This window comes from Odocoileus virginianus, chromosome X, assembly GCF_023699985.2.
Source record: "Odocoileus virginianus isolate 20LAN1187 ecotype Illinois chromosome X, Ovbor_1.2, whole genome shotgun sequence".
Taxonomy (NCBI): Eukaryota; Metazoa; Chordata; class Mammalia; order Artiodactyla; family Cervidae; genus Odocoileus; species Odocoileus virginianus.
In genome coordinates this window covers 33,314,884-33,339,184 of record NC_069708.1, presented here as the reverse complement: position 1 = coordinate 33,339,184, position 24,301 = coordinate 33,314,884, and the positions used below count along the sequence as shown (strand labels likewise).

At 37.8% G+C, this 24,301-nt stretch overlaps 1 long non-coding RNA gene across 1 annotated transcript; it reads left to right on the top strand.

The window, feature by feature from the left end:
* Window positions 1–15,280: 15,280 nt before the first annotated feature.
* LOC139033130 (uncharacterized) lies at window positions 15,281–19,835 on the top strand. The gene is made up of 2 exons (XR_011485740.1): window positions 15,281–15,920; window positions 18,947–19,835. It is a non-coding gene; the product is annotated as an uncharacterized lncRNA (long non-coding RNA).
* Window positions 19,836–24,301: the final 4,466 nt, after the last annotated feature.

Sequence of the window (24,301 nt, the reverse complement as noted above, 5' to 3'; positions counted from 1 at the left end):
ACACATACAGACACATCTATTGCAATCTTAATAATAGCAAAACAGTAGAATAATATAACTGCTATTCAAGGAAGAATGAATTAAATAATTGTGGTTGCTTTATGGAATATAAGGGACCTATTGAAAAGTATAAGATATATTTCTGTGTGCTGCTATGAGAAAATATAGAAGATACATTTTTATGTGAAGATAAACAAGGTACAGAACTGAATATAGACCATGATTTCCTTTTAATTCTTGTGAGAAAAAAAAATGATTGTAGAAGGCAGACTCTAAGGTGGCCACCATGATCTCTGCTTCCTGGTATGTTATTCCTTTATATAATTCCCTCCCCTGGAGGGCAGGACCTATAACTTATCTCTAATCAATAGAATATGGCATGATAGTTGATCATATGTGCATGATTATATCAGATTTTAAGGCTTATATTGTGAGAAGATGCTCTTTCCTTTGCTGCTTTTGAGGAAACAAGAAGCCATGTTGTGAAGTCCTATACTATGGACTGAATGCTTTTATATCCCTAGAATGCATATGTTGAAATTCTAACTCCCAAGATAATGGTACTTGGAGGTGGGGCTTTGGAAGATGATTAGGTCATAAGTGCTATGCCTCATAAGGGACTGGGATGAGTGTTCTTATAAAAAGAGATCCCAGAGAGCTGTCTTGCCCCTTACACAAAAAGCAGAAAAAAGACACTGATTCTGAACTGGGAAGTGGACTCTCAAAGGACACCAAATCTGCTGGTATCTTCATCTTGGGTTTTCAAGCCCCTAGAACTGTGAGAAATAAAGTCCTGTTGTTTAGAAAACACTCAATCTATGGTAATTTTAATATGGTAGCACAAATGGATAAAGACATTCCACCACGTGGCAAGAAATTGAGGGCAGCCGCTGTCTAACAACCAACATAGAGAATGCCGCCACCACTACTTGAGCTTCAAGGAAATCCTTCCCCAGTCAAGCTTTAGATAAAGCCATAGTGCCAACTACTATCTTGATCTCAGCTTTGTGAATTCTTAAAACAGAGGATTCAGCCAAGCTATGTGTAGATCCTTGACTCACCAAAAATGTGAGATGATAAGTGTATGCTGTTTTTTGTTTTTTATAATATTGCTATGCAGCAATAGCTAAGTTAATAAAAGACATGTATGTTTATATATTTAGCCATAGAACATTTCTCAAAGGATACATAAGAAGTTCTTTTACCTGTGGAAATTGGAAATAAGGGATCTGGGGTAGGAGAGAGTTTTTTAATTGTTGCTTTACATACTTTCCTGGTATTTTAAAATAGTAATCATGAGGCTGTATTAGTTTCATTTAAAAAATGAAAACAAGTCCAAAAAATGTCTGAGGAAATCTGAACAATTAGAAGATAACTTATTGGGCCAATGATTATCAACTTTGCCACATCCTTCATTTTATGGATGAAGAATTTCAGTCCCAAACAAGTGAAATAACTTGTCGTATACTTTACATACTTCCCCAAAGTTTTTGTACAGCTTATAATAAAATAGAAATAATAGGACACTTTGAAAAGAGCAAGAGCTATGTAAAGGAGAAGGGGAGAAGGTAGTGGAAATCATGAACAAGCTAAAACATAGTTACCAAATCTGAGTATAAAGCTTAGCTTTCACTTTCTAAGCATTTAAGGTAAAAAAGAAGAAATACACTGTATTATATACTTCATGTTATCTGGTAAAGAAATACATCCCAAATGAATCAGGTTCAGTGAACCACACAAAGTGGCCTTCATCAAAATACAAACTGAAATGAATAAATCTGTAAATCCTTATAAACAACATCTGGACGTAGTGAAACACAATAGATAAGAACACAGAGTTTTGTGTTGGCAGAGTCAGACTCAAATTCCAGCAACATCACTTACTTAGTGTCCTCTTAAATCTGAGTTTCTTCATTTATAATCTCCAAGATAATAATACCTCTTTCATAGGTTATTTTTGAGGGTTAAATAAGATAATATAGATCAACTTCTTACCACAGTGCCTGCTTCATATTAGTTGTTCAATAAATGCTAGGAGATTATAAGATTTTCTTTACAATTTAGGACTTTCTAAACATAAAGAAATCCTTTTCATATGGACATTTGTTATATTGATATTGATTAAAGATCAAGGATATTAAAATAGAATCCTGTAAAAATTTGAAGGATGATGAAGCTCCTAGTCACATAACTAAAATGTGATGGAGCCTGCACTAAAATCCAGGACTCCTAGTTTCCAGTTCAGCTCTTCTTTCAACATGGTTCTGGCTGTTGCTTGAAGATATCAGGACTTGATTGGATATTGAAAACTGCTTTGCATGCAAATGGTTTTCCAAACCATCTTGTTGTTTCTATTTCTAGTTGTACTACAAGCAACGAAGATGTTGTCATTGTTTATTGTTTTAACCATATTGAGATCTAAGTAGAGAAGGAATTTCCACTTTACATAGTCATTTTATCAGCTGTTTTCCTCTCTGCAGGAATTATCTGCCACATAATACACTGTTTTCCTTTGTATCACTTAAACTGGCCCCAAAGCCTGAAATTTGTTGCTTCCTTAATTGCACCCCACAGGCAAAGTGCCAGGGGGATATTCTCCTGTCAAGTGTCTTCCCGCTTGCACATGTGTTTGTCAAACTGTCATTTAACCTTTCAGGCAATTAATTTGTTAGCAGATCTTCAACAAGCCTTATTAAGGCATGATATCCCCCATGGGCCTATACATTTCTAGGAAGATTTCTGACTTAGTGAAGTAAGTCAGGAAGAAAATCACCAATACAGTATACTAAGGCATATATATGGAATTTAGAAAGATATTAATGATGACCCTATATACAAGACAGGAAAAGAGACATAGATGTATAGAACAGTCTTTTGGACTCTGGGAGAAGGCAAGGGTGGGATCATTTGAGAGAATAGCATTGAAACATGTATATTATCATATGTGAAATAGATCGCCAGTCTGGGTTCAATGCATGAGACAGGGTGCTCAGGGCTGGTGCACTGGAATGACCCTGAGGGATGGGATGGGGAGGGAGGTGGGAGAGGGGTTCATATGGGGAACACATATACAGCTGTGGCTGATTCATATCAATGTGTGGCAAGAACCACTACAATATTGTAAAGTAATTAGCCTCCAATTAAAATAAACAAATAAATTTAAAAAAAAAAAATGTTTCCACCTGAAGCCACTGGAGATTGAGGAATTTTTGCTCTTATTGCAGGTGACTGAGGTGTATATGTGCAGAAAACTAATATCTCTATTCAGTAATAGCCAAAAGCAATTTATACAGAGATAGCATCTATAATTGGAGGATTCTTCGAGACACCCAAAGATATTTAGGCAAGCTATTTATTATTTGATGAATTTCAAGGAAAGTTTTGGTGTTTTTCAGTTGCTCAGTCATGTCTTACTCTTTGTGACCCCATGGACTGCAGTACACCATGCTTCCCTGTCCCTCACTATCTCCCAGAGTTTGCTCAAGCTCATGTCCATTGAGTCGATGATGCCATTCAACCATCTCATCCTCTGTTGCCCTTTTCTCCTCTGCTCTCAATCTTTCCCAGAATCAGGGTCTTATCCAATGAGTCAGCTCTTCACATCAGGTGGCCAAAATATTGGATCTTCAGCTTCAGCCTCAGTCCTTCCAATGAATATTTAGGGTTGATTTCCTTTAGGATTGACTGGTTTGATCTTGCTATCCAGGGGACTCTCAAGAGTCTTCTCCAGCACCACATTTTGAAGCCATCAATTCTTTGGTGCTTAGCCTTTTTTATGGTCCAGCTCTCACATCTGTATATGGCTCCTGGAAAAACCATAGCTTTGACTAGATGGACCTTTGTAAACTAAGTGATGTCTGCGCTTTTTAATATGCTAAGTTTGTCACAGCTTTTCTTCCAAGGAGCAAACATCTCTTAATTTCAATTTTAATTTCACTGCAGTCACCGTCTGCAGTGATATTGGAGCCCAAGAAAATAAAGTCTGTCACTGTTTCCTTATTTTCCGCATCTATTTGCCATGAAGTAATGGAACCAGATGCCATGATTTTAGATTTTGAATATTGAATTTTAAGCCAGCTTTTTCGCTCTCCTCCTTCACCTTTTCAATAGGCTCTTTAGTTCCCCTTCTCTTTCTGCCATTAGGGTGGTATTACCATTAGAAAAGACCTTGATGCTGGGAGGGGTTGGGGGCAGGAGGAGAAGGGGACGACAGAGGATGAGATGGCTGGATGGCATTACTGACTCGATGGACATGAGTTTGAGTAAACTCCAGGAGTTGGTGATGGACAGGGAGCCCTGGCGTGCTGCAATTCATGGGGTCGCAAAGAGTCGGACACGACTGAGCGACTGAACTGAACTGAACTGAACCTGAATTATCTGAGGTTGTTGATGTTTATCCAGGCAATCTTGATTCCAGTTTGTGATTCATCCAGTCTGGCATTTCACATGATATTCTCGTCCTGTAAGTTAAATAAGCAGAGTGACAATATACAGCCTTGGCATACTCCTTTCCGGATTTTGAATCAGTCCATTGTTTCACGTCTGGTTATAACTGTTGCTTCTTGACCTGTATACAGGTTTCTCAGGAGGCAGTTAAGTTGGTCTGGTATTCAATGGCTTTAAGAATTTTCCACAGTTTGCTGTGATCCACACAGTCAAAGGCTTTAGTGTAGTCAATGAAGTAGAAGTAGATGTTTTTTCTGGAATTCTCTTGCATCTTCTTTATCCATTTATCCATTGACTGACAGATATGTTTGTTACCATAATCAGTGGATATGATACAGTTGTTACCATATCTTAACTATTGTGACTAATAGTGTGATAAACATGGGAATGTAGATTTTTTTTTGATAACCTGTTTTCATTTACTTTGGATATATACAGAGAAGTGTGATTGGTGGATCATATGGTAGTTCTATTGTTATTTTTGTTGAGAAATTTCCAGAGTGGTTGAGTCAATTAATTTACATTCTCACCAATGTGGACAAGAGTTTCTTATTTTCACAAATATTGAAAATCAATATTTGTTATCTCTTGTCCTTTTGTCAATGGTCATTTTAACGAGTATCAACTGATACCTCCTTGTGGTTTTAATTTGCATTTCCATGATGATTAATGCTATCACATATCTTTTAATTTACTTGTTCACCATTTATATATCTTGGAGCAATGTCTATTCAGGTGTTCTGGTCACTTATTAATTGGATTGTTGAGGCTTTCTTTTTATATTGACTTTATTAGCTCTTTATATATTTCAGATATTAACTTATTTCCAGATGTACAAGCTAGGTTTAGAAAAGGTAGAGGAACCAGACATCAAATTGCCAATATCTGTTGGATCATAGAAAAAGCAAGGAATTCCAGAAAGAGATTGAAGGCAAGAGAAGAAGGAGGTGACAGAGGATGAGGTGGTTGGATGGCATAACCAACTCAATGGACATGAGTTTGAACAAACTCCGGGAAATGGTGATGGACAGGGAAGCCTTGCATGCATGCATCCGTAGGGTTTCAGAGTCAGATAGAAGTTAGTAACTGATCAGTGATATCTATCTATCTACATACCTACCTACTACTCAATTAAGAGAGAAAAAATAAATCCTGTCACTTGCAAGACCATGTATGGATCTTGAGGGAATTATGCTAAGTGAATTAAGACAGAGAAAGACAATATCATATCTATGTAAAGGCTAAGAAAGCTAAACTCATAGAATCAGAGAGTAGAATGGTGATTATCAGGGGTTGAGGGATGGGGAAAATGGGGAGATCTTGATAAAAGTATACAAACTTGCAGTTTGGATATGAAAGATCTCTGGAGATCTATTATATAGCATTATGATTATAGTTAATGATACTACATTATGCATTAACTAGCTAAGGGCTAGATCTCAAATGCTTATCTCAGTTTTAAAAAATAAACAGTTTGCCAGCAGTTTCTATACAATCCAGTTGGTTTTCCCACCATGGATTTGTTGAGCATATGAAGAGACACATTTACATCTGGGCTTTGTTGTTGGATCATCCAGATGTGTTGATTCCCTTCCAGGATTGTTCACAAATATATAAATGACCACCAAGGTTGCAGGGACAGATTTTGCTGAGGAAAATTTTTCAGGAATCAATTGGACAAGAAGATTGAGAGTGGCTTGGACATTTTATTTTATTTTTCTTCTTGAAATTGAAATAGAAGTTGCTGGCCCTTTTGTCTGTCATATTGCCCAATGATAGCTTCTCTACCAAAAATCCTAACATGTAGGTTCACCGAATGGTACATTCATTTGCAAACATTTCCAGTTTAATTAATAATATTTTCCAGTTGATGAAGTTTAAGATTTTGAGTTGGTTTGTCTTGTTCTATTTTGTTGTTGTTTATTTGCTCTATTTTGTTTTCTTTTCCATTTGAATTGTTTACTTTCTATTTTGTCCATGGAAATAATCAGCATACAATTCATAATAAGAATAGAAGAAGAGAGTTTTATCTGAACAAAAGTGAAAGATAGAGGCTGGGACACACAGATTTCAGAAGCACTTGAATTGTCTTCCACTGGACTACAAAGTGAGGATGAGGTAACCTTATAAAGGCAAAATCTGCAGCGTTGCATTTAGTTCCATGAGTTCTTTCCAACAAAATATCACTGGAGCTGCAAGAAGTAAGGTTGCTGAAAACATGTTAGTTGGGGTTTGAAATCCTTGTCTTGTGTACTCCCAGAGAAGACTTTGAGACTATAAGTTTGCAGCTGGCAGCTGCTAGCATATGTTCCTTTGAGAAGGGCTGGTGTTGTCCTGGAGTTTGATACAATTCAGGAAATTCAAGATCCCAGGGATGCAGGAATGTGTTTGAGAAAATGCCCACACTGGTCGTCTAGCTATGTTTTGAATGTGTGAAAAAAAAACACACTTCTATTTCTTTCATCACAAAGAGCAATCATTGGATATGACAAGGCTACATCACTTCAAGTTTTAAAAGAGAAAGAATAGCACTTACACACACTTAGTCAGCATGACCTTGGTGTCCAGAAAAGGAAGATTAAAAAAAATAATAATAAGTTAAAGCATACCATACTATCTCAAGTCAAAACAAGTTAGAGGTCTAGAAAATATGCTCATAGACCCAATTACAAAGTTTGCACTATTTATGTCATTTCAGAAAGCAATACCCAGAACAGTTAGAATAAAAAATATCCGCTTAGTCTTTTTTTTTTCTTTTCCCTTTCATGTTTATGTGTATCAGAGCCTCAAACACCATAGGTGGGTAGGTGAATGTTGTTTCAATCAGTCGCGTTTCAGAGCCTTTTATCGTTGAAATCTTGAATATTCATTCAGGAGCCCTGTAGACCTTGCTTGTTGATAGGATCACATAAATTTCTTAAAGTGAATGGATTAACGTTTGAGATACTGTAAATAAAATTCCCTGGCTTTTAGTGGTGCAGTGCTACAAGTGGTTTTAGGTCTATAAACAACAAGATCCATTACAGCTTCTCAATTTTGGAGCTTACATGTTACCAGTCATTCTAATGGGATCTACGTTGTCTTATCTATTTTTCCTTAGACGATTAGATATATTCCATTAAGCTCAATTCCCTTCCCCTAAGTACCTTGTGTTGCAGGTCATAAAGTAGGTTAACTCTGCCTGTAGCATATGAAATGGCGTGTTACTGTAATTGGCTCATCAGAACAACACCAGTGAGGACTCCAAGTGAATAGAGATATTTTCTGCCTTAGACACTGTTGCAGCTCCAGCACTTAGGACAAGGTTTAGACTCCAGGAGATACTCAAACATTTGTCTAATGACTAAAAAAAATTCAAATTTAAGATAATAGTCTCCTTAAATATGAAAAATTATAAAATATTGGCAATGTAATCAAAGCAACAAATCATAAATGGATAACTAAATTGTTGAATTTCAAGGTGCCCAAGGTTCAATTTCAGGAGTGTGTTAGCATGTGACTTGCTATGCCTCAAGCAACTGTATTATACTTTGTGGAAAGATATAAAGTGTTAACAAAAGAAGTCTATGTTTGAAAGGAATTTAAGAAAGAATATAAAGGAATTTCTTAAATTCCTTTCAAACATAGACATCTTTTGTTAACACTTTATATCTTTCCACAAAGTATAATACAGTTGCTTGACTAACACATATATATGGACTTTAGAAAGATGGTAACGATAACCCTATATGCAAAACAGAAAAAGAGACTCAGATGTATAGAACAGACTTGTGGACTCTGGGAGAAGGCGAGGGTGGGATGTTTCAAGAGAACAGCATTGAAACATGTATATTATCTAGGGTGAAACAGATCACCAGCCCAGGTTGGGTGCATGAGACAAGGGCTCGGACCTGGTGCACTGGGAAGACCCAGAGGGATCGGGTGGAGAGGGAGGTGGGAGGGGGGACTGGGATGGGGAATACATGTAAATCCATGGCTAATTCATTTCTATGTATGACAAAAACTACTGTAATGATGTAAAGTAATTAGCCTCCAACTAATAAAAATAAATGGAAAAAAAAAAGAAAAGAAAGAATGAACACAAAAAGTGACAATTTTTCAGTATCTTTCTGATCTGTCCAAGGAGAAAGATACCCTGGCCAGATGACCCAGGTGTTCAATTCCCTTAACTAGTATCCTTGATTCTGGCCTACCTTAAAAGTAATGAAGAATTAATCATATAAATGTATATAGGCAAGTTTGAGTATATTCTTGACTTTCTTTTGCCATCAACATTTTATTTCCCCCCAAATATGGTAATTTCTTTTCACTCTTAACTAATCTTCTTAGTAAACTATACTATCAAGGGTGAAACAGATCACCAGCCCAGGTTGGATGCATGAGACAAGTGCTCAGGGCTGGTGCACTGGGAAGACCCAGAGGGATGGGATGGAGAGGGAGGCGGGAGGGGGGGATCAGGATGGTGAACACATGTAAATCCATGGCTGATTCATGCCAATGTAAGACAAAAACCATTACAATATTGTAAAGTAATTAGCCTCCAACTAATAAAAATAGATGGAAAAAAGATTAAAAAGTATAAACTCTACTAGTTTTTGGCTGTATCTGTTACCCTCAATAAGATTTGTTCCTTACTTAGAATCATGGAATTCTAGACACACTTCTTAATGGACCATCTACAGTCCAATACATTTTCAACTCTTAATCATAAAGTTAATCTAATAGGTTATGATTTTATGGAAAATAATAGGATATAAAAATATTAACATGCATCTCATGCAGAAATGATGGAGTATTATATCAGGAAACTTCTATTTAAATGTAAATACATACATTCATATATGTGGACTGAATTGTAATATAAAATATATTTCTTATTATGAGCCATAGTCAGAAAGTTTTAAAAGTCACTAATACAGTGGATTCTTCTTGTTTATAATGATAAAGAAACTGAGACTCAGTGGGAGGTAGTCTCTAACCCAAGGTCACACAACTGATCAATAACAAATTAGATTAGGTTTTACATCTATTGATTCCTTGCTTCCAGGACTTTAAGTCTTGGTTTTAACCATGAGATTTTGGACAGATAGTTTAACTTACCTAAGCCTCAATTTGATAATCCCCAAATAGAGTGTGATTAATCTGACCTACTTTTCAGTGTTGTTATCTGTTTTAAACAAACAATGAATGTAAAGAACTCTAGAAAAGTGAGCATTTATAGATATCCTTTCTAATCATGGATACATATCCACTCTCCTATAATTCAGAACAAGCAGCATTATATATATATATATACACACACACACACATATATACACTCATGTGCTCAGTGCTCAGTCACTAAGTAGTGTCTGACTCTTTGTGACACCATGGACTGTAGCCCACCAGGCTCCTCTGCCCATGGAGACCCACAGAGATCCATGGAGTTTTTCAAGCCAGAATACTGGAGTGGTTTGCCATTTCCTACTCCACGGGATCTTCCTGACCCAGGGATCCAACTTCCCTCTTCTGAGTCTCCTGCATTGGCAGGCAGATTCTTTACCACTGTGCTACCTGGAAAGATATATATATATATATATATATATATATATATATATATAATTTCCAGATGAGTCAGTGGAATAACTCATTGTTATGACTTTATGCTGTATTTTCATTCAGACCATCTCTTTGAAGTGTTAAGTTGACTCCATTATACTCATATCTATCCAGTTTTGAGGGAAAACAGATAGTACTTGTCCCTTAGCATTGTAGATAGATAGAAAGATTCACTTTGAAACTCATCCCTCTGTAAGTTGATGACCTCCCATGAGTAGTTCCAAGCATACACCATCTGGGAGTAAGCCTAATAGGCATGTGGTAGTCTGTATCTGCCATCCTAGGGGAGAGCACACATGTTTGGGTGTGATTATCATCCTGAAAAGTGATGCCTTGGTGTCCTAAGTGAGGGTGGAGTTTATTTGATTTTCCTTTCCATGTGATCAGTCAGCCTGAGAAGGTGATGCTTAAGCCAAGGTAGCATTTCCTTTCATGTGACAAAGGAAAGTACTCAGGAGGAAATTCTAAGCCACATAAGATCTCCCACCCATAATTGTGATGTGATATTGCTGAATTATAGCTTCATCCGAAGGAGGGCTGAAAGTTTATGCCAAGTGCATGTATGCAACTCATTCAATTTGTTGAAGGGAGAATTTTGCCTGCTTATTTGGCAGCCATGAAAACTATGTTGACAGAAGAGAAGCTTCCAAATTACAGCACATGTTCTAGTATCCCAGCAATCTCTGTTGTGAAGCACTTTCCTTAGGAATATTTCCTTATGTACTATGGACCAGGATCCAATCATCAAGACCAGCCAGTACATTTGTGTGAAGTTGGTGAAGTACATTTTATTTTCAGAAATTTCATCCTCTTATAAACCTTATACTCCTCCACTCCCCTTCCCCATCAAGTACCCAGGGATGGGAATATGCATATACTCTCAGGTTCCATACATAAGTGTCTTATGAAATTTGCATTTTATGGGAATGTGAGAATATTTATAGAAGTTCACACATGCTTCCAGTAGTGAGAGTGAATTGGAAGTCTTTCTGGAAATGACTCCCAATAACATCATGTAAATAAGACATATAAATTTCTTTGCTTTGTTTCTTATGTTCCAAGGGCTGAGTTAACTGTTTTGTGTATAATGTCCTATTTGGTCATCCAAAATCTTTATGACTTAATTATTACTGTAACCCTCATCACATAGATGAGAAAACAGAGGCTTGAAGATATTCCAGTACCATGATCAAGGTCACAGAGTTAATACATGGTAGAGATGGGTTTGGACTACAGGGTGAAATATTATATCAGACAATCCTTTTCAGAAGATAACTATCTAACCATAAGTATAACCTTGTGGGAGAGCGCTGATCATATCCAAAGGAAAAGACTTGTCTTACCTCAGGACATTCTAATATAACAGACTTGCCAGTTGGCTACCTGCACAGCACAAAGACTGGTTTCTTCTGGGTGAAAAAGAATCTCGATTTCACATAAGCTAAATACTGTAAGTATTTAGGGCTTCCCTGATGACTCAGTGATAAAGAATCCACCTGCCAATGTAGCAGATGTGGTGTGTTCAATCCCTGGGTCAGGAAGGTCCCCTGGAGGAGGACATGACATCCCACTCCAGTATTCTTGCCTGCAGAAATCCCAAGGACAGGGGAGCCTGGAGGGCTACAGTCCATGGAGTCACAAAAGAGTTGGACACACTTAGCAACTAAACAGCAACAACAATACTATATGTACCTAGATAAGAAAAAGACTAGTTTATCTGGCAGAAATTACTGATTCAAAAAATATTTATTGAATATTTGCTATGTATCAGTCCATAGTTTTAAATGTTGGGGGGATTGGAAGGAACAATACAGACCAAATCCTTTTTCTTATGGACTATATATTCTGGTCAACAAAGACAGACAATAACAGATTAAATTAAATCATACAGGATGTTAGATGATTATAAATGCCATAAAAAATAAAGCAGAATAAGGGATGGAAGCATTAGTTGAGGTGGATAATTATAAACAGAGTGGTCAGCAAGTCCACATTGAGAAAATTACTTTTAACAAGGTGACAGAGCATGTGCTTGATTTGGTGGGAATGTAAGGAGAATAATAAATGATAACTATTATTAATTTTATTGTTTTTAGATGCCACATTAATTTAGATTTTCAAAAGAGTTTATCTTTTTCAAAGTTCTTTTACATCTTTTATTCCATTAGATTATGACAAAATCCTTACAATGTGGGAGGGACAAGCAGTATCCCTCTTTGAGCAAAAGGAAAACTGAAGTCTGAGGTGAAATGATACAGTAAACTCACAGTGAGTAAATGGTTAAGTCAGAGAAAGGATCCAAGGCTCTGAATCAAATTTCAGTACAATTACTACTCTGCTGTGATTTTTTAGGTCTTACCAATGGAGAGAGTAAAACTCACAATTCATGTCTGGCTACTTAAGTACATTCATTTCTAGACACACATGGAAGATCTGAGGGGCCAAAAGGTTCAGTCATGAATTTCTTCTTAAAAAAAAAAAAAAGGAAATCTAATTTCAGGAGCTTTAACAAATATACAGGTCATGCAATAGAAAACCTTAACTTTACAGGTGAAGAAACTGTGGTCCAGATAGTGAGAGTGTCTTGCCCAGACACACAGGGAGATAGCAGCAAAACTGAGGACAGAACTCAGGTCTTCTCAGTCCCCACATAGTATTCACCAAACTGTCACAAAGAATACCTTAATTATCCCTCCTGGATTCAGAATTGAGGGAAATTATTCCTGCTTGTGGAATAGATGCTGTTTCAAGATACCAAACCCCCATAATGAAAGTTATTTCAACATGTGATACTGAGAACAGGGAGAATCTTCATGGAACCATTATATAATTTTTTCATATTTAGAATCCCCAAATTATTACAGATACCACCCTTATTCAAATCATTACTGGAAGGCTCTAACATGATTTTTCCCTAAAAATCTATATTGGTTAAGAATGTTAAAGTAAGTATCAGTCATGAAAACTTTCAAGAAGTCTTTGCAAAGTGTCTACTGTGTGTCTATCATGGTGATGAGCAGTTTTGGAGATATGAGATGGATATAATGAGTCTAACTTTAGATATGCCTCTGTCTAGGTATGTGACTTTGGTCAAAATTTTATCCCTGAGTATTAATCTCTATAGCCCCTTTGAGTTGAAATATTTCATGAGTCTATAAATCTCAAACTACTCATACCCCAAACTATATTCTTGAAATTTCTCCACCTCTGAGTCTTCTCTAGTCTTGGTCTTTCCTATCTTAGTTGATGGCACCTCCATCTTCCTGTTGCTTAGCACAAAGATGCTAGATCATTTTTGACTTTTTTTTTTTAGATACCACACTCTGTCAGGAAACCATGTTAGTTCTACATTTAAGGTACAATCAGAGTTCAGTGTTTCTCACTAATTCCATTATTACCACCCCAGTCCATGGAATAAATTGTCTCAGGCCTAGAACATCACAATATTCTAAACTGGCTTTACTGTTTGCTAAATTGCTCCTTAAGTCTGTTCTTATAACAAACAGAGAGACCTGTTAAAACAGAAACCAGTGAAACAGATCACCAGCCCAGGTTGGGTGCATGAGACAAGTGCTTGGGCCTGGTGCACTGGGAAGACCCAGAGGGATCGGGTGGAGAGGGAGGTAGGAGGGGGGACCGGGATGCGGAATACATGTAAATCCATGGCTAATTCATTTCAATGTATGACAAAAACCACTGCAATGATGTAAAGTAATTAGCCTCCAGCTAATAAAAATAAATGGAACAAAAAAAGAAAAAAAATAGAAATCAGATTGTTTTCATCTTCAGAGTAAAAGCCAAAATTCTAATAATGATCTCAAGGTCCTGGATCTAATCCCTGACATGATCTACTACTTTCTCCCTTGCTTAATCTATTATTCCAGTCAGAGAGGCTTCCTTATTGCTCCTTGAACACAGTATGTAATTCAAGACAATTTGAGTCTCAAGGTCTTCACACTAGCTGTTACCTCTGACAGAAACACTACTCCCAGAGTACTGTCACCAAATCAGCAACATCACACTCATTTTGGAAACTGTTAGAAATGCAAATTCTTCAGTACTATAAGACACCAGCTGAATAAAAAATTCTGGATGTGAATTTCAGCAGTGTGTCTTGTAAACAAGCCCCATACGCTGCCTCCAGCTGATTCTTCTGCAAACTAAAGTTTGAGAACTACTGGTATAGACATAGTATTTAATTTAAAATATTAATTTTAACCTTTTCAAACTGCATTAATATAAGAAATTATTACCTTTCCTGCTCCATTTATTAGCATAATAACACTATTCAAATAGCATGATAGAGTTTGTTTTAGGTCAGAGCTTTAATTTTTAAACACCTGAGCTTTGAGATTAGTCAGTACTTTTTAAATTTTATTTTTTTAAATTTATTTTTTAATTTAAAGGTGATTGATTTACAGAATTTTGTTGTTTTTTGTCAAACCTCAACATGAATCAGCCATAGGTATACATATGTCCCCTCCCTCTTAAACCTCCCTCCCATCTCCCTCCCCATCCCACCCCTCTAGGTTGATACAGAGCCCCTGTGTGAATTCTCTGAGACATACAGGAAATTTCCATTGACTATCTATTTTACATATGGTAATGTAAGTCTCCATGTTATTCTGTCCATGCATCTCACCCTCTCCACCCCTCTCCCCATGTCCATAAGTCTGTGCTTTATATCTGTGTCTCCATTGCTATCCTACAGATAAATTATTTGGTACCATCTTTCTAGATTCAGTATATATGTGCTAGTATACAATATTTATCTTTCTCTTTCTGACTTGCTTCACACTGTATAATAGGCTCTAAGTTCATGCACCTCATCAGAACTGACTCAAATGTGTTACTTCTTACGGCTTAGTAATATTCCGTTATGTATATGTATGTACCACAACGTCTTTATCCATTCAGCTGTCGATGGATATCTAGGTGCTTCCACGTTTTAACTATTATAAATAGTGCTGCAATGAACATTGGGGTACATTTGTCTCTCTCAATTTTGGTTTTCTCAGGGTATATACATAGGAGTGGGATTGCTGGGTCATATGGTGCTTTTAATAAGTTTTAAATGGAATATCCATACTGTCTTCCATAGTGGCTGTATCAACTTACATTCCCAGCAATAGTACAAGATAGCTCCCTTTTCTCCACACTCTTTCCAGCATTTATTGTTTGCAGACTTTTTGGTGATGGCCATTCTGATTGGTGTGAGCTGATATCTTGCGGGGAGCCGGCCTGCTCAAGGCCCAAAAAGGCCCTGGGAAAGCCTTGAAAGAGGCTGTTCTCTGTCCCACCACCCCATGATAAAGTAGTAAAACATTTGCTGGGCCTCCTTTGTTCTTCCTTGAGAAAAACGTAGTAGTGACCTTCACTTAGTAGTTTATCTTGGAATGCCAAAAACAAGATGTAAGCTTCTGCAATCACTTAAGACAAAAAATTGTATTGATGTAACAAACACCAGATGGCATTTTTTATGAACTATGTTTTCTGCTTGTACTAGTATAAAGTAGCTGCTTTACTCAATAAAATCGCTGACTTGCCTAAAGAGCATTTCAGTCCTCTTGACCCCATTCTTTACTTTCAGCTTTTTTTTTTCCATTTATTTTTATTAGTTGGAGGCTAATTACTTTACAACATTGCAGTGGTTTTTGTCATACATTGAAATGAATTAGCCATGGATTTACATGTATTCCCCATCAGCTTTTTTTCCTCAGGCTTCCGTGTTGCTGCGGTCTAGACCTGTTCACATTGCCGGCTGGTCCCTGCAAGTGGCGCCACGAACAGGGACGGGATCGGGCTACACGGTCGCAGCCGCCGGAATGGTGAGTATAGAGGGGATCCCGAGGAAAAAAAAAAGAAAAAGAAGAAACGTGAGTACGGATTTTTTAAGGGCGGAGAGAGTATAAACTATGGGTCAAGGTAGTAGTAGAGAACTTTTTGTAACTATGTTTAAGACTATGTTAAAGGTGAGAGGAGTTACTGTTGCTAAACATAAATTAGAAAAATTTTTTTTATTTGTAGAAGAAGTTTGTCCTTGGGTTCCTGAGGATGGGACTGTAAATATAGAAACTTGGAAAAAGGTGGGAGAGCAAATTCAGCAGTATTATTCTTTACATGGGGCTGAGAAGGTACCGTTAGATGCCTATTCATTATGGACTCTTATCAGAGACTGTTTGGACCTTGAACATGAAAGCAAAAAAATGGAGACTGCGTTAAAGAATATAATTGGCAAACCTCCCACCTTGCTTACTGCTCCTCCTTCGGAGCATGGTTCTGATACAGCAGAAAGACCCGCTGTACAGAGTTCCTCTGACTCTGATTCTGAATTAGACCCTGCTGAGCAAGCAGAATATCCATGGGAGTTATTTGCTGCTGAAAAAAACGTTGTCAAAACACAAGCGGAATTATCCCCTCTTTCGGAGGTTAAAGAATTGCTTACAACTATGACTAAACATCTTGATACTCTTAACTCGAAGCTTTTTTCCCAGCCCTTATGTCCCTCTAATCAGTTACAATCACAGCCTCCATCAGTTATTGCAGGATTAGACCCGCCGATTGCTGATATGCAAAAGGGGTCTGAGGCTCCCGCACAGGCATTATATGTTAAAAACACCTCCGAACTGTCCCCCCTCCAACTTGCAATTCACCAGGCGAGGCAACAGGGAGAAACTTTAGAAGGATTTCCCATCCTTGAAGACGCTCAACAACAAAGGTATTATGAACCCCTGCCGTTTTAACAAACTAAAAAATTAAAACAAGCCTGTGCCCAGTATGGACCAGCTGCTCCTTTTACTATGTCCATCATTGAGAATTTAAATAGTCAATATTTACCTCCTAATGATTGGAAGCAGGTCTCTAGGGCCTGCCTCTCTGGGAGAGATTATTTGCTATGGAAATCAGAATTTGGGGAGCAGTGTGGAATATTTGCGGAGAGAAATAGACGAAATGGACTGCAAGTGAGTTTTAAATGCTTATGGGGGAGAAGGCCTATAGGGCTGCTAATCAGCAATTGAATTATCCCCCTACAGGCTGATTTGCAACACTATGGCCTTCAAATAGCTCCTGAAAAAGTTCAACATAGCCCACCTTATTCTCAGTTAGGCTTTAGACTAGAAGGAGAGACTTTTAAAGCTCAAAAATTGGAACTTCGTGAGGATAATTTGAAAACATTGAATGATTTTCAAAAATTATTAAGAGATATTAATTGGATTCGTCCTTATTTGAAAATCACTACTGGAGAATTAAAACCTCTGTTTGATATTCTTAAAGGACCTTCAGACCCTACGGTCGTCTCGGGTTTTGACTGATAAAGGATGCCAAGCTTTAAATATAGTAGAAAAAGCTTTGGCTGCTCAAACAAGTTCTCATTGTGATTTTACAAAAGAATGGGGTTTGTATATACTTCCTTCTAAACATACCCCCACAGCTGTTCTTTTTCAAGATTCCCCTCTTTATTGGATACATTTGCCTGTTTCCCCTGCTCGGGTACTCACACCTTATTTTGATCTAGTCAGTAATCTTATCGCTAAGGGCCGTCGAGATTCCAGAGAATTATTGGGGAGAGACCCTTACTTTATCTGTTTACCATTTACAAAAGAACAACAAGACTGGCTATTCCAGTTCAGTGATTCCTGAAATGCAGCCCTAGCTCATTTTGCCAGCAGATTAGAAAATCATTTTCCTGCTAATAAGCTGCTTACACTTTGCTAGCCAACACGACTTTGTGTTTCCCTCCGTAGTTGTTTCACAGCCACTTAAAGATGCAGTCACCGTTTTTACTGATGGATCGTCAAACGGGAAGGCTGCTTATGTTATTAATGATAATGTTACCTCCTGGTTTACAGGCTGTTCTTCTGCACAAGAAGTAGAATTATGCGCCGTGTTTGCTGTTTTACAACACTTTGCCTCTGAACCTTTGAATGTTTTTTCTGATAGTCATTATGTTGTTAGAGCTCTTAACCAATTGGAAACTGTTCCCTTTATTCATACTGTCAATTCTGTGATTCAGCAGCTGTTTCGAGATATACAAGCTCTTTTACATCAAAGGATTTACAAATGCTTTTTTGGCCATATTCGCGCTCATTCGGGTTTGCCTGGAGCACTTGCCTCTGGAAATGCATTAGCTGATTCAGCCACTCATATCTTCCTTTCACAGACCCAACTCGCAGAACGTTCTCACCAATTACATCATCAAAACAGCAATACCCTCAGATTACAATTTAAAATACCCCGTGAAACCTCCAGGCAAATAGTTAAACGCTGCCCTGTTTGTCCTCAACTCCTTCCTGTTCCTCACTATGGTGTGAACCCCCGCGGCCTCCTTCCCAACCATTTATGGCAGATGGATGTTACTCACGTTCTTTCCTTTGGTAAATTGAAATATGTTCATGTTAATATAGATACTTTTTCTGGATATATTTTTGCCTCTTTACAAACAGGAGAAGCAGCTCGACATTGTATTGCACATTGCCTTGCAGCATTCTCCGTTATGGGAACTCCAAAGACCATCAAAACGGACAATGGACCTGGATATACTTCTGCCGCTTTTCTTAATTTTTGCTCCCGTCTCTCCATCTCTCTTAAAACAGGCATCCCCTACAATCCCCAAGGCCAAGGCATCATTGAATGAGCTCATCAGACATTAAAACATCAGCTTTTAAAATTAAAGAAGGGGGAGTTATATCCCCTCACACCATATAATTACTTACATCATGCCCTTTTCATTCTTAATTTTTTAAATTTGGACTCTGAAGGCAAAACCGCAGCACAGCGATTCTGGTCCCCAGCTGCTATTAACAAACCCTTCGTAACTTGGAAAGATCCAATTACTAATCAATGGCATGGCCCTGACCCTGTTTTGATATGGGGGCGGGGACATGTTTGTGTTTTTCCACAGGATGCCGAAGCACCGCGCTGGCTCCCAGAGAGGCTGGTACGCCAGACGGAGATGGTCGCTGACTGCTCGAATGGAGAGTATGCAGATACAAGAGAGGAATGTTCTGCCAACAAATCAACAACTACATGAGTTCGTGGAACGAGCAAGACACATTGCTGCGGATACAATCAATCCACACATTTCTCTATCCTACCTGGTGCTTGCATTGGCATGCACCAAAGATGTAATGTTGTGTGTATATCCCAGATTATTCTTCCAATGTGTCTGATGCTGTAAATGATCTTCAACATCAAATACTTTCCATGCAGGATTCCTCCCTTTCTTTTTGGGAGCAAGTTAAATCCTGGTTTATGAGTGATTGGTGGAAAAACCTGCTTATAGTGCTTGCTATTGTACTATGTTTTCTTTGTTGTGGACCATGTATTTTACAATGCATTATGAATCTGGTTACTGAAAGGATTATAAAATTTTCCCGTATTTTGAAAAAATAACCTTGTCTGCTTTTTCTCGAGGAATGAGTAGGAAGGCTCGACTTTTTAATAAATAAAAATGGGGGAGATGCGGGGAGCCGGCCTGCTCAAGGCCCAAAAAGGCCCTGGGAAAGCCTTGAAAGAGGCTGTTCCCTGTCCCACCACCCCATGATAAAGTAGTAAAACATTTGCTGGGCCTCCTTTGTTCTTCCTTGAGGAAAACGTAGTAGTGACCTTCACTTAATAGTTTATCTTGGAATGCCAAAAACAAGATGTAAGCTTCTGCAATCACTTAAGACAAAAAATTGTATTGATGTAACAAACACCAGATGGCATTTTTTATGAACTATGTTTTCTGCTTGTACTAGTATAAAGGTAGCTGCTTCACTCAATAAAATCACTGACTTGCCTAAAGAGCATTTCAGTCCTCTTGACCCCATTCTTTACTTTCAGCTTTTTTTTCTCAGGCTTCCGTGTTGCTGCGGTCTAGACCTGTTCACACTGCTGGCTGGTACCGGCAATATCTCATTATAGTTTTGATTTTCACTTTTCTAATAATGAGAGGAAACAGTGTCAGACTTTATTTTGAGGGGCTCCAAAATCACTGCAGGTGGTGATTGCAGCCATGAAATTGAAAGACTCTTACTCCTTGGACAGAAAGTTATGACCAACCTAGATAGCATATTAAAAAACAGAGATATTACTTTGCCAACAAAGGTCCGTCTGGTCAAGGCTATGGTTTTTCTAGTGGTCATGTATGGATGTGAGAGTTGGACTGTGAAGAAAGCTGAGCACTGAAGAATTGATGCTTTTGAACTGTGGTGTTGGAGAAGACTCCTGAGAGTTTCTTGCACTGCAAGGAGATCCAACTAGTCCATCCTAAAGGAGATCAGTCCTGGGTGTTCACTGGAAGGACTGATGCTGAAGCTGAAACTCCAATACTTTGGCCACCTCATGCAAATAGTTGACTCATTGGAAAATACCCTGATGCTGGGAGGGACTGGGGACAGGAGGAGAAGTGGACGACAAAGGATGAGATAGCTGGATGGCATCACCGACTCAATGGACATGAGTTTGAGTAAACTCCAGGAGTTGGTGATGGACAAGGAAGCCTGGTGTGCTGCGATTCATGGGGTTGCAAAGAGTCAGACACGACTGAGCGACTGAACTGAACTGAACTTAACTGAATAATCAGTGATATTGAGTATATTTTCATGTGTTTTTTAGCCATCTGTATGTCTTCTTTGGAAAAATGACTGTTTAGATCTTTTTCCCACTTTCTGATTGTGTTGTTTGTCAAGATCCTCTATGATCCATCTCCTGCTGCTGCTGCTGCTGCTGCTGCTGCTGCTGCTAAGTCGCTTCAGTCGTGTCTGACTCTGTGTGACCCCATAGACAGCAGTCCACCAGGCTCCCCCATCCCTGGGATTCTCCAGGCAAGAACACTGGAGTGGGTCGCCATTTCTTTCTCCAATGCAGGAAAGGAAAAGTGAAAGTGAAGTCGCACAGTCGTGTCTGACTCTTAGTGACCCCAAGGACTTCAGCCTACCAGGCTCCTCCATCCATGGGATTTTCCAGGCTAGAGTACCCATTTCCTAGAGTAATAGAAATAAAAGCAAAAGTAAACAAGTGGGACCTGATCAAACTAAAAGCCTTTACACAGCAAAGGAAACAATAAGCAAGGTGAAAAGACAACCCTCAGAATAGGAGAAAATAATAGCAAATGAAACAACTGACAAAGGATTAATTTCCAAAATATACAAGCAGCTCATATAATTTAATTAGTACTTTTTGATATTATTGGTCTTTACTGCAATTTTTGCTCAGACTATTACTTTTCTCACTCTAAGTAAGTAGTCCTTTTGTTTTCCATCTCTGTTTTTGCTCAGGCTGCTCCTCCTTTCAAATGTTATACTTGCTGTGCTGTGCTTAGTTGTTCAGTCATGTCTGACTCTTTGAGATGTCATGAACTGTAGTCCACCAGATTCCTCTGTCCATGGGGATTCTCCAGGCAAGAATACTAGAGTGAGTTGCCATGCATTCTTCCAGGGGATCTTCTCAACCCAGGGATTAAACCCAAGTCTCCCGCATTGCAGGAAGATTCTTTACCATCTAAGCTACCAAGAAAGCCCAATGTTATACTTATCTCCACCTCTTCAACTCTTCCTCAAGGTCTACTTGAAAACCTACCTTCATGTGGAAAGCTGTTCTGAATAATGCAGTTCAGAAGAATCACATTCTTTCTATTCTGAACTCTCCTGTAGCACTTAAAATTACTACCGTTTATCTAATATTTTTAGGAGTATTTTCCATTTTCCTCTCCTTTGACTATAAACACTTAGAGCAGGGTTCATGTTTTATATGTTGTATCTTGCACACTACTCTACATATACTCTCTGAGAATATAGAGATAATCATTATGCCTTAAATGCACTAAATATTTTTTGGAATAGCAAGCCTAGATATGTCATCAATAAAGTCATTGGAACCAAACTCCTGAATATCAAATCTTCTTGCAAGCCACTTCATTTTAGCACTAAAATACCAGTGTTTGCTAAAAGAAAATTCACAAACATCAGCAGTACATTTCTTTTGCTTTGGCCTATCCTACAGTACCATTTTCCAAACAATTACAAGCCCAAGAACACTTTTAAGAAAAATTCAAATAGAGATATAAGCTGTATTTGGTGCCAAAGCTGAGAAAGGAGGGGCAAATTAATGTTTATCAAATGAAAGACAGCAGGTTTTAATTTAACATGAAGTATCAATGATTATATCTGACCATCAGCGTGTTGTAAGAAACACTTCAAGTGATAAACTGTAGCGAATTGTAGTGGACCTTTTGTTAATATAAGGTTGCAGTGAAGTAGTGTTTGGTAGAAAAGGGGTGGTTGGATCAGTGCCATCTTTTAATACAGTACAGTACCTTTGACTGCCCCAAGCAAGGTATAGAGCTGGGGACAAATCTCCTCCCAAACTTCTCTAAGCACTAAGATTTGAATTCCCATGAAATCAAGTTGAAGTGAAAATCAAGGGCAATAGGAAGTCATAAATAGGTATTAATAACTGAGGGAGTAAGGTGACTTGACAGACAAAGGGGCACTCTCACACTTTGTTCCTGAGAATAGGAGGAAGATGATGTTATGGGATGACTCAAGTATAAATGTACCTTGGGTTCTTGTGGTTTTTTTTTTTTTTTTTTTAGCACAAATTGAGAGTATCTCCCCCTTTTCCTCTCAGTTTGCTTCTTGGCCATATTGCCAACTCCAGAGGGCCAACAGAGTCTGCCTTGGTATCTCCAATTCATGAGGCTCTAGGACAAACTCCAGGGGAATCACAGCTCAATAGGTCCCAGAATTCTGTCCCAGAATTTTTCAGATTTCTCTCTGAAGCACACAGTGGCACTCTGAAACATTTTGCCTATAGTCTTAATCATGTTTTCAACGTAATAATATACAAAGAAACTGCAAATGCTGTTCAACCATCTGCCAGTATCTCTGACCATTGACAAACATCCCTTTAATCTTTAATATTGAATAATCTGAGTGTCAAAGATGCTATCCAGGATATTTTAGAACTAGTTTCTATAGCTTTAGTATCCCAAAAGAGCAAATGATTATAATAAGTTTTGTTGGAATTGCTAAGTTTCTATGCCATTTTCAGTCAGCAGTAATTTTTAGAGTGATACATCAATATACAAATGGAATTGGAAAGCAAATTAAGAACATTTTGAACTCTTGCAGTTCTTTATTCCCCATATAGTGTCATTTTTCCACTCCCAAAGACACTGATATATTGAATATCAATTTTCAGATGTATGTCAGCAAGTTGTCCTCACACATTGTATTTCCTCAAGCAGCATTGTTGATTTGCATGTGTCTGTTGAGGAAACATATCTTATTTCAAACAAAATACATGTCAGATGCATGTATTAGAGAAAAAGGCACTTATCTGATTCAGAATTAACAACCTTCAATAATCTGATTTGGTTCAACTTATTAATTGACAAAACAAGGCAAAAGGATGTTGAGTTGAGATGATTAAATGTCATAGTCAATTTTTCAAATGAGGAAAAATACCTTCAGCCCAACTAAGGAATTAATATGCAATGACTAAACATGCTTCAAAGGAATTTAAAAACAGAAGTGAACAAATATCAAAATAGCTTTATGAAAAAATGCCCTGTGAAGAAAAGCAATCTTCATATAAACATGACCAATTGAAATGGGCTAATTAGATTCACTATGTGAAACAAAGCTTCATTTCTAAGAGTATGTGGGAATTTTAAGACAAGAATACTGGGTTGGTCAAAAACATCTTACAGAAAACCTGAATGAACTTTTTAGCCAACTCAGTAATTCCCCTTAATAAACATACTGCTGTGTGATTGAATATCTTGACAGGATGATCCGCTCTCTCTGCCTATTTGGACAAATTTGGTATTGGGTTACCTCTTGGTTTAGTTGAATGAGAGGCCTCTTATTGCTTTCCAGCAAAATGTTAGATTTTATTATTGGTTTAAAATGTTGCCCACCATTTATGGAATGAACATTTCCATTTCATTTTAATTTCACTTCATAGGGGAATAATAAAGACAGTGCAGTTATTGGTCACAGCTGTGTTAATGTGTTACATGTAACCTTAAGAATTATGCTGTCAAGCCCATAGAGTCAGGGTTTTCAGTTTTCCCTTACAATTTGGCTACAAGATAAAGAAGAAATTTTATTTAAAACATTCATGTAAATTTAAAAATATTTCTTAAAGCAGGCCTTTGATGTAATAAAGATTGACCCAAAATAACAAATTTCTGTTACAGAACTGCCAGTGTGTTACAATATAATTTTGCCGTCAGAGTAGAAGACACAAGGACTTTTTTCTCACTGCA